Raw genomic sequence first — 13,679 nt, 5'->3', positions numbered from 1 at the left:
TCGACAGACCATCACATAGCCAACCTCACCTCTTTCTGTACTTCCCTGCTTTAATCTGCTCTCTAAGACATTAAACAGTCCTCACTATCTGGCAAAAGTAAATCATTAGAATCAGATTGTACTGCATAGAGGATTAAGGATCCAAAACCACTACGTGTAGGAATTGGGCTGAAGGAAGAGCGGGCCCTAATACATAAATTAGAGCATGAAAGTTAAATGTGGAGTTGGATCGCGGATCTATTAAAAAACAACAACTAGGGTATAAAGAACACAAGTGGACTGAGGCATGCCTCTCCCCTCAGACCCACATGCCAGCAAGATCCAGCTTAACTCCAGCGGGGGTCGCTCCTATCCAACAACACCCGGGCTAAAACGCACAGAGAAGGTAGGGCTATAGCTCAGCCACTACAGAACCAGCGGATTCTAAATTACAACCCTTGATGAAACTGCAGACATCCATGAATGTGCAGTCCCGCACCCCCCACCCATAAGAGTTACTAGTGTTCATTGTACAAAGTGACATTAGTTTTGGTGCATTGCACGACTCGAAAAACGAAATCTGGATTAAATTAAAAGTAGAGATCAAACGTGCCGTCTGTGCGCCTCTGCACACAACATTTGCCATCCTGCATTTGATCAATTTTCCCAAGCAAAAGCCTGGAGTATCAGAAAGTGCAGAACCTAAAGAGGCTGGCGTGGGGCGATTTGATCCCATGGGGATGAAGAAGGGATAATATTTAGAGCAGGAGGGGTTGCAGGGAATGGCCTGGTTAAGGATGTGATACAAATAGAGTCTCTGTGTGAGAAGGGAAGAGGCACAGGATGCGATTGCACGACTCCTACTTATGGAGCACCGAAGCCCCCTAACTGATAACAGAGGGGACCCCTATATCATGCTTCTAAATCAACAAGCCATCGCCCGAGTCACCATGGAGAACTAATCACTGGCCCAAAGACTGGGTCTTGACGTGTTTGAGCTTCTTCAGAAACGAAGGAGCTATGGTTGCCCAAGGACAAAAGGCAGAACAGCATACTAAAATAAGATAACTAAACCCCACCAATAGTATTGTGGGTTTAAAAAAAAATTGAAGAAAAAGAAAAACCCTTATACCTTGATGAGGATTATTATCATTATATTAGAGTGCAGAACTAACTTCGGGAAGCAAAGGTGCATTTTACAATCATAGGGGGAAGATTAAGGTTAGGGAGCATGGAAGCAAAGGAGTGGGGACCTAACAACAGGGGAGGGAGGGAAATAGTCAGCAATTGATCTACAAGTCACCAGGGGAGGAAACAGTGGGGATCAGATCACCCAGTCTCGGCTAAGGTGGGCAGTGGATGGTGTATGGACCAGTAATGCGAGAGTAGAATAGCCCATTTCAGTTAACAAGCCATACATGCCACAGTGCCACCTAGCAGCCGCCACTGGAAGTTCACCATCAGATCGGAGACAGATAAATGCATAGTGGGTATGCAAAATAACTTACCAAGTTTAATGTTTCATTGCAAGTGGTAACTACTAAAGTGCACTGTGGCCTGTGTGGCTTAAATTACCTATTCTACTTATCTCTCTTATCTCTCTCTCGCTTGATCACCCACCTAGGTTTGCTCCACGACTGGCAATTATTTTCATAGTGATTAGGGAAATCTCAGACTTGGGTAGTGGCCTGAAAGTTGGAACCCTGATTTCTTCCCTCTAATAATTTTTTTCTATGTGCGGAACTGGTTGGCTGTTGTATGCACATTATTTTCTATGTGCGCAACGGACTAATGAGGTAAGACACTGTGAGCATGCATATTTAGTGAACTACCGTCACGGAACAGAGTTTGAAAAGGAATGTTTTCTTAACAACCACTGCACATCTTTACAAAACTTTTTCCAAAACACACAGGCTTAAATAAAATGTCATATGTGATTATACAGAAAACTCATCAACCAATCCAAGACTTCAACATCTGCCAAAGTATCTTGCAAACGTACTTCTATGCAGAGAAGTGCTTCTTTAATGATGTAATTAATGATGTAATTCAAAGAGAGAGAGAGAGAGAGAGAGAGAGAGAGAGAGAGAGAGAGAGAGAGAGAGAGAGAGAGAGAGAGAGAGAGAGAGAGAGAGAGAGAGAGAGAGAGAGAGAGAGAATGTGGTGAGGGGTCTGGAACCTAGGTGGCACCTAGGTTCCGGGGATGTCAGTTGGTAGGAAAAGAGATAGAGAGGCAGAGGGAGAAGAAGCTGGTTACCTGCTATACTTACTCGCCTTCCTTCCTGCAACAATAAAGAAAGCTTACTTTGTACATATCTGGCTCTGGAGTGGTTCCTGCTTACTACATGATAATCCCTGCCACCCAAGATACTACACATATCATTGCTTAAACACACAAAGCTCCACTGATATATTTTTGAATTTGTGACCAGTAGAGCAGCGGCATAAGAAGGAACTCTAATATTAATGCCCGATCTCAAGAGGAATTTTAAGGGGAAAGAACATCTTTTAATATACAGAAGGTATCCCTATTGGCAAAGCAAATTACTTTTTTACTCCCCCAAAAATTATTTGACTCCAGGTAGGGACCAACATCTGATTAGAGCCCTGCTTGTACTCCTGACATAGGGAGTGAAAAAACAGGGCACATAAGTCTATAGTTTTGCCCACCCTTACGCACCACAGCCTAGATCAAATTTAAACAAGAGCCTTGCTGAGGTTTGTTGTGGAGCCCTATTGAAGAAAATCACATTTATATGCCTTTACGTTGATGGCATCAATTCATCCGAGATACAACTGATTGAGTGCCTTCTTCTGTAACTATGGATCCCTCTTCTGTAATTCTTTGTTATCAGTTAAATAAGATGCAGGGAAATGCTAGAAACGATACACACAACAATTGAAAATCCCCCAGCAGCTGAACATAGAAAGAAAAAGAAAGTGCTGTTGTCTAGACGGTCTAAGTGAAAACATTGTTGTCTATTTAGAAAGAATGCTCTGTGACCACACAGAGCGGTCTTTCTAAATCGAACTGTTACACCCCTGCCGCACACAAATGTACGCAGGGGCCGACGTGCATAGCGAGACCCAGAGGAGTTGTTGTAGGAGTGTCATGTGAGTGTGTATCTGTGTGTTTCTGTGTTCGTATGTGTGGGGAGTAAGTGTGTGTTAGGCTGGGAAGGGGGTGTGAGTGGTGTAATAGGGTATTCTGGGGGGGTTAAAACCCCTGATTAACAGGACAACCAGCGGGAGAGGGTGGGGTGGAGAAGGGATCAATTTGCGGGTGGCAGCATGTGATATTTCTGCATTTTAAAGCCAACACAAAAAGGGCGAGAAAAAGTATTTTTTGTGTTCGGTCTTTAAAATGCAGAAATATCCCATAGAACAGTTTAGACGGGCACTAGAATTTTCTATCCTTCAGCAAACAAGCAGCACATTACCTCCAGTGTATTGCCGAAAAACGTCTGCCTCGGTTTTTGAAATGTGCTGCTTTTTTCATTACATGCAAGGGGTGATGACATGTGCTGCTCCAGCCATACACTTCCCCGGCCCCTGTGCTAGCCTCCAATACTAGTTGAGAGAGCACTGTAAAAAGTGAGGGATTGTAGCAGTAAACGGTGTCCAGTTAAAGTTTCGAATCCTTTTGGTCGAATGCCAAAAGGATCAAATCAATAGGCCGAAAACAAAAAGGGTAGACATTTTTTTTTTACATGTATATTTTTTTGGGCTTTTGTATACATAAAAAGGGTGTTTTCATTAAAAAATAAATAAATAAATAAAATTAAAAAAAACACAAAAGAAAAAGGTCAACCTTTTTTTTTCGGTCCTATTGACTCGATCCTTTTGGCATTCGACCAAAAGGATTCGAAACTATGACCTATAACCGCAGTAAACATCCTCTGGGATATTTGCAGACCCACAATGCTTTGCAATCAAGGCATATTTAGTGCGTCAACATATTATGTGCATTTTATTTTGCAGTCCATACAAGATTGTTTGCAACATACCCCACCCTTACATCATTGTGTAGGATTACACAAGGCTCAGTGAAACCGTTTTTGTGTAGCAGTGAGTTATAATGGGTGAAGGTCTAGGCCATTCTCCTGTCTGAATATCGAGTGCCCTGATACTATGATACTATGCACGAGTAATTCCAGGCATAGTCCATAACCATTATCCCTTGTAGGCAAAGTAATTGATATTGCAATGTTGCTCTCCACTTGTAGGGTAATGATAGCAATGCTAAAGTAGGAGATGCTGATCATCACATCCCTAAAGGGCAAATTCATATTTGAGTGTTATAATGCGTTAACCTGCAAGGGGGCCGCTTCAAAGCACTTGTGCGACATATGTACAAAGTAGTATGGGATAAGGTTACACACAGAGGTTTCGCTATGGGTGAGCTGAGGGGACTAGAACGCCGGGTCATTTGGTTGTAGCCCTGGATAGAAATTCAGGGGCTACAACCAAAAGGTTAGTTAGCCCCAAGTCCTGACAGTGCTGACATTAGCGTAGCCCCAGATCTTATCCAAACCTAGCAACACCCTGGTTACACATCCAAGTTGCCTGCTTACTTACAGTCAGTATCTAATATTTGAGCTGGTAGTTCGATTATATAGTGTGGGTGAAGCTTTTGGTAAGGGACAATGAGTAACAGAAATTCTGGCGCGTGAACGGTATTCATGTTACAACAAACATAAAACAAGTGGACGTAGCTACACGTCTGCTAACCTTTTGCAGAGCCACGAGAGGAAGAGTCAAGGTTGTCTGGTAGTATCTTAGTTCTGGGGCAGATGTTAGAGTCATAAGGTAAAAGAAGTCATGGGCGGGGGGGGGACCTTATTTGGTTAACGTGTGCAGGCATATCTTGGTTAGATTCTTCTGTTCATGGACCCAGTTTTTCATATTAGTTTTTAACCTCTTGTGTGTGTATTTTGCTGTTAGGGATTTTAGGTGTTTACGGTCACCCTTGCAAATGCAAATGAACAGAATATCAAGACTAGTTGCTTATTTTATTTTGTGCGCTGCTAAAAATCGTCTGAGCGGCACCCAGAAGGAAGCTGGGCAAGCGCACATGCGCACAGCTTAGAGGGAACATTGCGTACTGGTTATCTTCATTACTTATAGCCCTCATCATAGTACCTACAAGCCTCCTCTCACCTGTTTGAATGCAAGGGCCCATGATCGGAATGGAAAATTTAAATGAGAATTGTGCTATTCCAGAGGTACTAGATATCTTCTGTGGTCAAGGGGGTAGCACAATTAGAAATTGGTTCATGGTCCTTGCGATGGTGTTAGACGCCTCAAAAATTAGTGTAGGGGCGAGGAAGAGTAAGGAAGATTACCGACAGGAAACAGAGCATCAGCTCGTCCTATACAAGACCACATTTTCTTCCAGTGCCCTCATGGATCATTAAAGTGCCACTTTCCAAAATTCTCAGTGTGCTGTAAACCTTCTTGCAAAGTGGCTGTTGCAAATGATGTCCAAGCTTCGAGCATGAACCAAAGTTCAAGAGTTTGCCAAAGGAATTTCCCATCGAACCTCGTGCTCACTTATATAAACTACATAGAGTCCTATTAATCTAATGGATTTTGCTTTAAATATACTTAAGTGTTGCTCACAAAAAGGAACACATTGTATACCAGGTTGGTGCACCATGTTTGTTTTAGCGTCAGTCCTGTACAAGGCTGTACTTTTGTATATCTAGCTTGTTAGCGGTTCTTAAAATGTTGGCTTTGATCCTCTTCAAATGAATGTTTAAACATATTTAATCCCTCATAAACCAGGGCTCTCGGGCAACCCTGTAGAAGGCATGGGAATTACAAAAGGTTTATAGCTCAAGCTTTTACATCGATTACTTTTTTTTTTTTTTTAGACACAACTACACCTAGAAGAGAGCACATTGTCCTAACATGAAACAAATCAAACACAGGTTGAAGTGCGAGTTTACAGATTATGATGTTGTACCACTAGTCCATTGCTGTTGAAAATATAGCAATCTTAATCACCAGTTAAGCAGTCTCAGTGATTTGATGAAACTTTTGTTCGCCCAGCATGTGATGAAACACAGCTATGGCTGGACAAAAGCAGTCTGAAAAGCAGGCTAAAACATTTGTTTTGCTGCCCATTAGTCAGAAACCGTATTCCACTGTTTCTGCTTAGTAAAACCATGCGTTACTACAGAATGGTCAAATGCCATTTATGAAACAAATAACATTTCCTGAAAGCATCTTGCATGTATCGAGTTAATCTACAAACCCCAATTATACCACATCACCAGGGGCGTAGGAGACTCAAAATCTGCAGAAAAAAGGTAAACAGCAAAATTTGAATGAGGTTCCTCCAAATGAGGAAATAAATAATAAATCAATTTCAACAATCAAATAAATATAGATGCATTTTTTTAAAAAAGTTTTACTTTTGGAGCGATTGCTACACAGATTACTTTGGAGCCTTATATTACTGACAATACAATGGATGAGAAAGCCACACTGCCAGTGTCTTATAGCACTAAGGTGGCATAGTTGGAAGGAACCCACATAGTGTGATTTCTCTTGTATGCAGTGCCACTTCTGTGGGAAGGTCAGAATCCTAGGACCCCAGAGCACTAACTGGACACTACCGATGGAAACTCATCCAGGATGCTGGCGATAACGCATGGTGAGCGAGAGGAGATCAAGCCAGACCCATCCTCGCCCCATTAACATGTATACACCATTGACGTCACCAACGTTCACAGGCAGCATGTGGTGTGTGCTGATCTGCTTATTGATAAAACATCTTACCTATCCATAAACAATAACCTGAACCACAAAATAGGTTGGGTTTCACAATATATTTTGTTTTCATAAATATCTACTACATAACAAACACACACTAGTTCATTTAAAAGGATATAAAGAAACAGAAATCAGAAATACAATTATATAAAATGCATTCAATATGACAAATAGAATAAATATGAAATTCCATCTAGACCGATCAGCCCAATCTCTGACTGCCGTTTGCCTTCTCCTTCAGCATCTCTCTTTGGATGAATAGCCACGGAGTAAAAAGGCCCAATTATTTCATAGTCAGTTAGGATTATTAACATTTTTGTTTTTGTGGCATTCAGTATGCATGACACATTCTTTTGCTATTGATTATATTTCTTCCAGATCCAAGTCACCTTTATGTACATTGCACACAGCAACATGACTCAGTCTTTTCTGAGACACTGCTGAATGGAGCAAGGGTTTCAGTCGTTACAAAGCACTGAAGCTTCTATCAGCCTCACAGGACAAAGCTAAAACAGTTAAGAGGATTCTGCAGTGGCTTCACCTGTGCAAAGAAAGCTCGTTCTATGGGAAGGATCCTTCCAAAAAATGTCTACCAGTTTTGGTACTGAAGAGTTCTTGTTGATGCTGGACAAGGTTGTCCAGACAGAAGGAAATATTACATTTCTGGGTATTTAACAATCATTTCAGAGCTTCTCACTGGTTGTATGGAAGAGACTGAAAGGTGGGGGTGTAGGAGAGTGAAAGAAGGAATTAGACAGGAGGAGAGCTGTTAAATTAGAGTGAGACTGGTGGTAAAAGAAAAGGATCTGTGTGGAGGAGCATTTGAGAGAGGGAGAGGAGTCACAGATATTAGGGTCTGGAAGATAGCTCAGGGGCAACGTGCTGTTTTGGAAGGAAGACAGTCCCGAGCAGCATGGGTTCTAAACCCGGTCCCGTATTTTGGAGGATGGACCCTGAAATGAAGTGCATATAAAAAGCCAATTTTTTATAATGGGCTCATCGTTAAGCATTTTATAGGCATGGTCATCATAACTCTAGGTATCCATGCTATCAGCCATTTCCATCATGAGCCCAGAGCATACCACAATGTGTCAGGTATTGTCATAGCGTACTCTGGTACTCACACCATGTACCACATGTTGCTACCCTACAGCAGGTAACATCAACAGCCCTGGCACTCACCATTTCAAGGTTTTCTTATCGAAATTCAAGGTATGCATACCATTAGCAGGTACTGCCTTCAATAAAGCAGGTTCTTGCACATTACCGTTGTACCATTGAATACCCAGGTCCTACACCATTGTCAAGGCTATGCACAATTAGGATAACAGTGCCAATCTCCATGATTCCAGTTAGGAGGCAGTGCCAAGTTCCCTGATGTTTAGATAGAACAGCACTGAAGGATTCCATTACACATGGACATCAATGGCAGCTTCCATTATGCCAAATTTGCACAGAAAGGCCAGATACCAATATGCCAAGTTATCAAAAGCCATGACGGATTTAAATGTGCCAGGTTAGCACAGTAAGGACAAACTCCATTATTTGTGTTTATCACAATAAATTTAGATAGCATTATGACCACCAGTACAGTAAGCCCAGACTTCAGTATGCCCATTAGCCCTAATAGACATATCCGGTCAGTGTGCGTGGTGCAGTGGGATGAATATGTATGGTGCTGGGCCAGAGTGAGCTGCAGGAATATATGTGTGGAGTGCACTGCAGGAATGCTGTGTGTGTGCACAATGCTGTTCGGAGTGTGGTCTGTGCACAGAGTCTGGCGGGGAGGAGGGGTGAGTGGTTGTGCAGTACTCAGGCAGTGTCTGCATGTATGTAACGTTTGGCTGGTGGTGTGTGCATGCCAGTTGGTGCAGAGGCCATGTTACAGTTGTGTGTTCAATCAATACTGCGACAGTTTGTGTGTGCAGTGCTGGGGCAGCATGTGCACAGTGCAGGTGTTAGTGTGTCTTTGTACACTACAATGAAGGGCTGGGGACAATGTGTGTGGTTGATTTGTGGGTACAGTACAATACTGTGGGCAGTGTGTGAGCATGTGTGCAGTGAAAGGGCATGTATGTGAGTGAGGGTGATGAAGAAAGTGTGTCAGTGTGTGCAGAGCCTTTTTGGGGCTGTAAAAGTGCATGCAGTATGGGAAAGGTGCGAGTGCAGGGCGGGAGGAAGTGTGTGAAGAGCAGGGTTGGTGTGGTGTTCATTTGCTCACTGTGTGGAGGATGCAAATGCAGAGCAGTGTTGGGCTGTGTGCATGTTTGCAGTGCAGTGGATGGTGTCAGTGTAGAGCAGTGTGGGTGTGCAGTGGGGTGGTGTGTATGAACTGTGCTTGGCAGTGGTGTGGGAGTGCAGTGGGGAGGTGTGTATGGACAGTGTTAGGTGGTGCAGGTGTGCCATGGAGTAGGGTGGGTGTGAAGTGGGTTGGTGTAAACACAATGTGGGGAGATGTGTGTGTACATGGCTAGGGGCTTGTGTTAGCTGGTGTTTGTGTTTGCGAATGTGCAGTGCTATGATCTGCCTGGTCAGTTCTGGCAGGTTTATTGCCGAAGCACACTTGGGCAAATGTTGTACCTGCTTCATGCTTTTATAATTAAAGGAGGTCCATAATGGTGAACACATCTCAGAGCACATTTCCTTTCAATGTACCTAATACATTGAAAAGAAAAGCCTTTCTCACACTATTAAAGAAGCTTTACTTTGCCAACATTTAGCCAAAATTAAAAATAAAAGTATGTATAGTCAAACAATGACATTGTTTGCATCTCTTCCTGACACAATCATGTCGCTTCTTAGCACTCTTGTAATCAACAAATGCTTCTAAGACACACTCAATGGCACTCATTTGATCACTTTCAGAAGGATAAAAGTCTGAGTTGGCTCTGATGGGACGGGATGCAGCTGGTGCATCAACCCACTAAGCTATTTTACCACCTACATCATGCCAATGTAGTAAATGTTCAGCAACATTGCACCAGCACACATTTACTGAGCATATGTACATGTACTTATGAGCAAAGTAGCAAAGCTGGGTTCTGTAGAATTTGGGTCGGTGTGGCAGGGTGGCTCTGGGGCAGGGTCAGCTGAAGATGCATCAAGGCTGGTGGGAATTTTCTGCATGTTTGGGAGCCTCCTTCGTCTTACAACCAATAAAAACAGTCAGAGGTGCAAGTGGGGTGTTTAATTTATAATAAAGTGAAGAGAATGCTGTGAGGTGGTTAATAGCAGCATATTATCACGGGAAAGATGGCCAGCAGGGGAGTGAAACACGAATGCCCCCGAAAAGCTATTAATTGCTCTTTGGCAGCAGGATGCTAATGATAGGAAATCCTGAATAAAAAGGCAACAAGGTGCTAAGAACATTCATAGAGACTGCCAGACAAAGGTGACAGACAGTCTGTGTTGTGCATGCTGCGCATATTTAATGTCCCAAATTAAAGGGTTTTGTTTCTGTTTCATAAGACTTACAACCCAGGTCACCTGCTCCCGGCCCCAAACCTTCATGGCACATTTCAACTGAAATAAAGTAAAGGCTCCAACGCCATCCCTGCTCTGGGGTGAGTGGGGAAGTCAGCAGGCAGCAGCTCTCCTCCAGGGGAAAGCAAGTAGGTCCAGTAGGAAATGAGACCAAGAAGAAGAGTTTGATTTGTGATTTGACCTGGTTGTGATTTGCGGAGGAAATGTTGCCATTCCAACCAAAATGGTAAAAGTGAACCCTTCTTGTAAAAAATGTGTCTTTCAGTAACAATTTCACGTCTTCTCTCTGTGGCAAACTGTGAAATATCAATTTTGTAACAGATTTCTGGTCAGGCACTCAGCATGAACTGCTAATAAAGCACACTCCTTCTTAAAGTATGACTTTTTGTATCCTGCTGTTACAAAGGCACAGGTCTCTCCAACCCATCACAAACAAAAAAAAGGGAGAGCAATGTTCACCTTGCTAAATCTAAATGAAGCAATTTAACGGTAAATGGGGGCAGGCCAATCTGAAATCATTTGGCACTCCAAAGATGTCGCCGCCTGTGCTTTTGTCACAGACCAGTGGATGGGTGAGAAGGAGTTAAGTGGTTTTTATTTGTTTTTAATACAGTAACAAATTAGAGCCATCCTATTTGAATATTAATATCTTTTCAACTTTGAATCATACCAAAAAAATATTACTTAGTGACTCTGTGGGCTTAGCATTAAAATCGTGTCACTATCTTTAAAACTATGCTCTGAAGAATTCCTTTCATTTCTCGGATGTGCTCTCCAGCCTCTGAGAATTGCTTCCCAATTGAAATAATAAACAACCTTTCTTTTCACTTGCTCCAGATCTGATCTGAGGGGGGATAAATCATATTATATACCCCCTACTTAAAAATGTGGAGGGGGGGAATTTATCCCCGTCCCTCCACCCCCATTTTCTACAACCATACACGTCACCATAAGTACCGGGTTATGCGGACCGCTGGGTCTCAAGCGCCACCATTAACGAATGCTAAGAGGCTCGAGGGGCTGTTGCAGCGGGCAGCCTGCAAGCTGCAGAAGCATGCTCTTCTTTAGCAGTGGGTCTCCTATGCTGGAGGTGTGGCGCTTGATGTGTGCAACCGGTTTGCTAGCACAATAACCCGCACTATATGGGACCACCTGGCATGTGCTTCATGCTATAGGGCTGCCCCTTTCCACTTGCTGGAGTGGTATCCCGACAAGAAGCAAGAGAAAACTCAGCATCAGAGATACCTACATAAGGAGCACGACTGTAGTTCCACCGAAAACTTGCTTCAGAGATAACTGTAGAAACCTGCCTGCCTGCTCCAGCCTCCTGCTCAGACAACCAAGCCTCTCTGCATGAATGACTGGCATGCCAGCCGCCTTTTATTTGTGGATGGGGAAAACAGAGTTACAAGCCTACTCTTTTTGTACAACAGGTTTCTGTAACAGATTGATTTATTGGGGAATTTGTGCATTTTTTAAAGTCATCTCTAACACGTAAAGTATTATTACGCGCTGGTATGCCAGACATGAACACATAAGTACCAAAGAAGCTCAGAGATGTGGTAAAGCTATAAACCCTAATGATTGATCAGTCAGATGAGCATATAGAATCCTCCTGAAGGTTTTCAAATGTCTCCATTCGTTAAGCGCCTGTGCGAGGTTAGGAGCAACTGCGTTCGAATTGCTGCATACAGTCTGCTGATCGTCTTGGCACAGGGCCCTTTGAGGAGTCCAGCTCTCGTCCTACTGGGAAGTTCATGGTGTGAACTTTTGGTATTAAAGTCATACTCGCCTCAACCAGGCTCTCAGACCATAGCCAATCGAGTGACCTGGGCAGTTTGAATGTCTCTTCAAACCAAAAGAGGCAAGATCGTTACAAATTGACTTTTGCATTTTGGATCCTTAATGAGGGTGACTAACCGATAGACAGTCATACCCAACTGCAGATAATACAACAATAGCACGAAGACTGTCCTAAAGAAGATGGTAAAAACTAGATGGTCCACTGAAACCGGCCGGCAGATACGGGGGGTGAGAGGGATAGCAGGAAACGTCCTGCCGCATTCTCCGGCACATCTAGAAACCAAAATGTATAGACCCTCAAAATAAGCCTTCATAGAGAATAATAATTCTTTTAGCTCTTCACTTAGAGTAAAGCATTTTTTTAATAGGGATTTGTTTTAGTCCACAGTACTGCCCAATAACATTGCCATAATACTGCTTGACAACTATCCCATTTGATATTTTTAACACTGCACACAAGTAAGGCTCCACGCTGGTTCTCCTGTCTCAAACATAATCATGTATGAAGAAATTGGGACTGAAGTTAACAATGAGAGAACAAAAATTAAAATATACCTCTGTTTTCTTACTCTATCCACATGTAGATAGGCGGCACACCACTGGGGATAGAGTTGTAGATAGGGAGGGAGAGATAGAACCTTCTCTATCCTATTTGCCCTCGGTCCTAAATAGTCTGCAAGATTTATATCGAAAATCTTTTGAGTACCCAGGTTCAATTTCACATAAACTAATAGACTCAGAGACAAAACAGAAAATCCCAGCTTTGGCTGCCCTCTTTTCTCTCTGAGACATTTGAAAACCTTCAGGAGCATTATAAATGCTCAGCTCAACGATCAATCATTAGGGTTAGTAGCCCCTTTTTTCTTTTGTGTTACAAAATATTGCTAAAACACAACCCTTGCAGAATCACTGTTAAACAACCAAAACCCTCCTTTGTTTGTTTAGATGTGATAAGGCACCTAATTTGCAAGTGAGTGTCACATCCTTGGCTTCACAATTCCGGCAATCATTTAAATCTCAGTGTCTTGTACGACAGAATCCCTAGAAGCGATTTAGTTAACAATTTGCGCCACAAAAAAGAAACTCAATCATAGATTATAGTATGGCACAGATTATAGTATAGCACAGACAGACACACAATTATGGCTTGTCGATAGTGAAAATGTGCTCAGTTTTGTAAAGAGTTCACCATACCAAGAAATCTTTGATGTTTAAAATGTGCAGATCAGCTTCATGATCTTGGTTACATAGAGGTAACTGATGGTTGAGTGACGTTTTATCAAATTAAAACTGAAAACACGTGTGCTTTCCATTGGCTGATGATAGACTATTGGCTTTAGTGATACTTCAATTTAGAGCAAAATGATAAACGGGTTACAGGGCAGCTATACAAGTATTTGCTCCTGCAAAATGCAGGCAAGTGTGCTTTAGAGAAAGAACATATACATGAAATTGAAGGGATTTCATGGCATAGCACAGAGGCTCCCCAATATGAAATTTCATTTCTTATATTTATTTCAACAGTAAGAAAACAAAAAGGAAAAAACAAAACTATCTATTCCCACGATCAGCATAACCACAGGATCTACCTCTTCACCAATTACCCACTGTCCTGTCCACAAAAGCAGCCTTCA

At 42.5% G+C, this 13,679-nt stretch overlaps 1 protein-coding gene across 2 annotated transcripts in view; it reads right to left on the bottom strand.

The window, feature by feature from the left end:
• LOC138480915 (acrosomal protein KIAA1210-like) overlaps positions 1 to 13,679 on the bottom strand; it is a 1,033,315-nt gene that overhangs the window by 960,457 nt on the left and 59,179 nt on the right. The gene's annotated exons all lie outside the window — the stretch shown is intronic.

The sequence above is a fragment of the Ambystoma mexicanum genome, chromosome 5p (assembly GCF_040938575.1).
Source record: "Ambystoma mexicanum isolate Mex_15411 chromosome 5p, UKY_AmexF1_1, whole genome shotgun sequence".
NCBI lineage: Eukaryota > Metazoa > Chordata > Amphibia > Caudata > Ambystomatidae > Ambystoma > Ambystoma mexicanum.
Note: the sequence above shows the minus strand (reverse complement) of the source record. Positions and strands in the feature narration are given on the sequence as shown.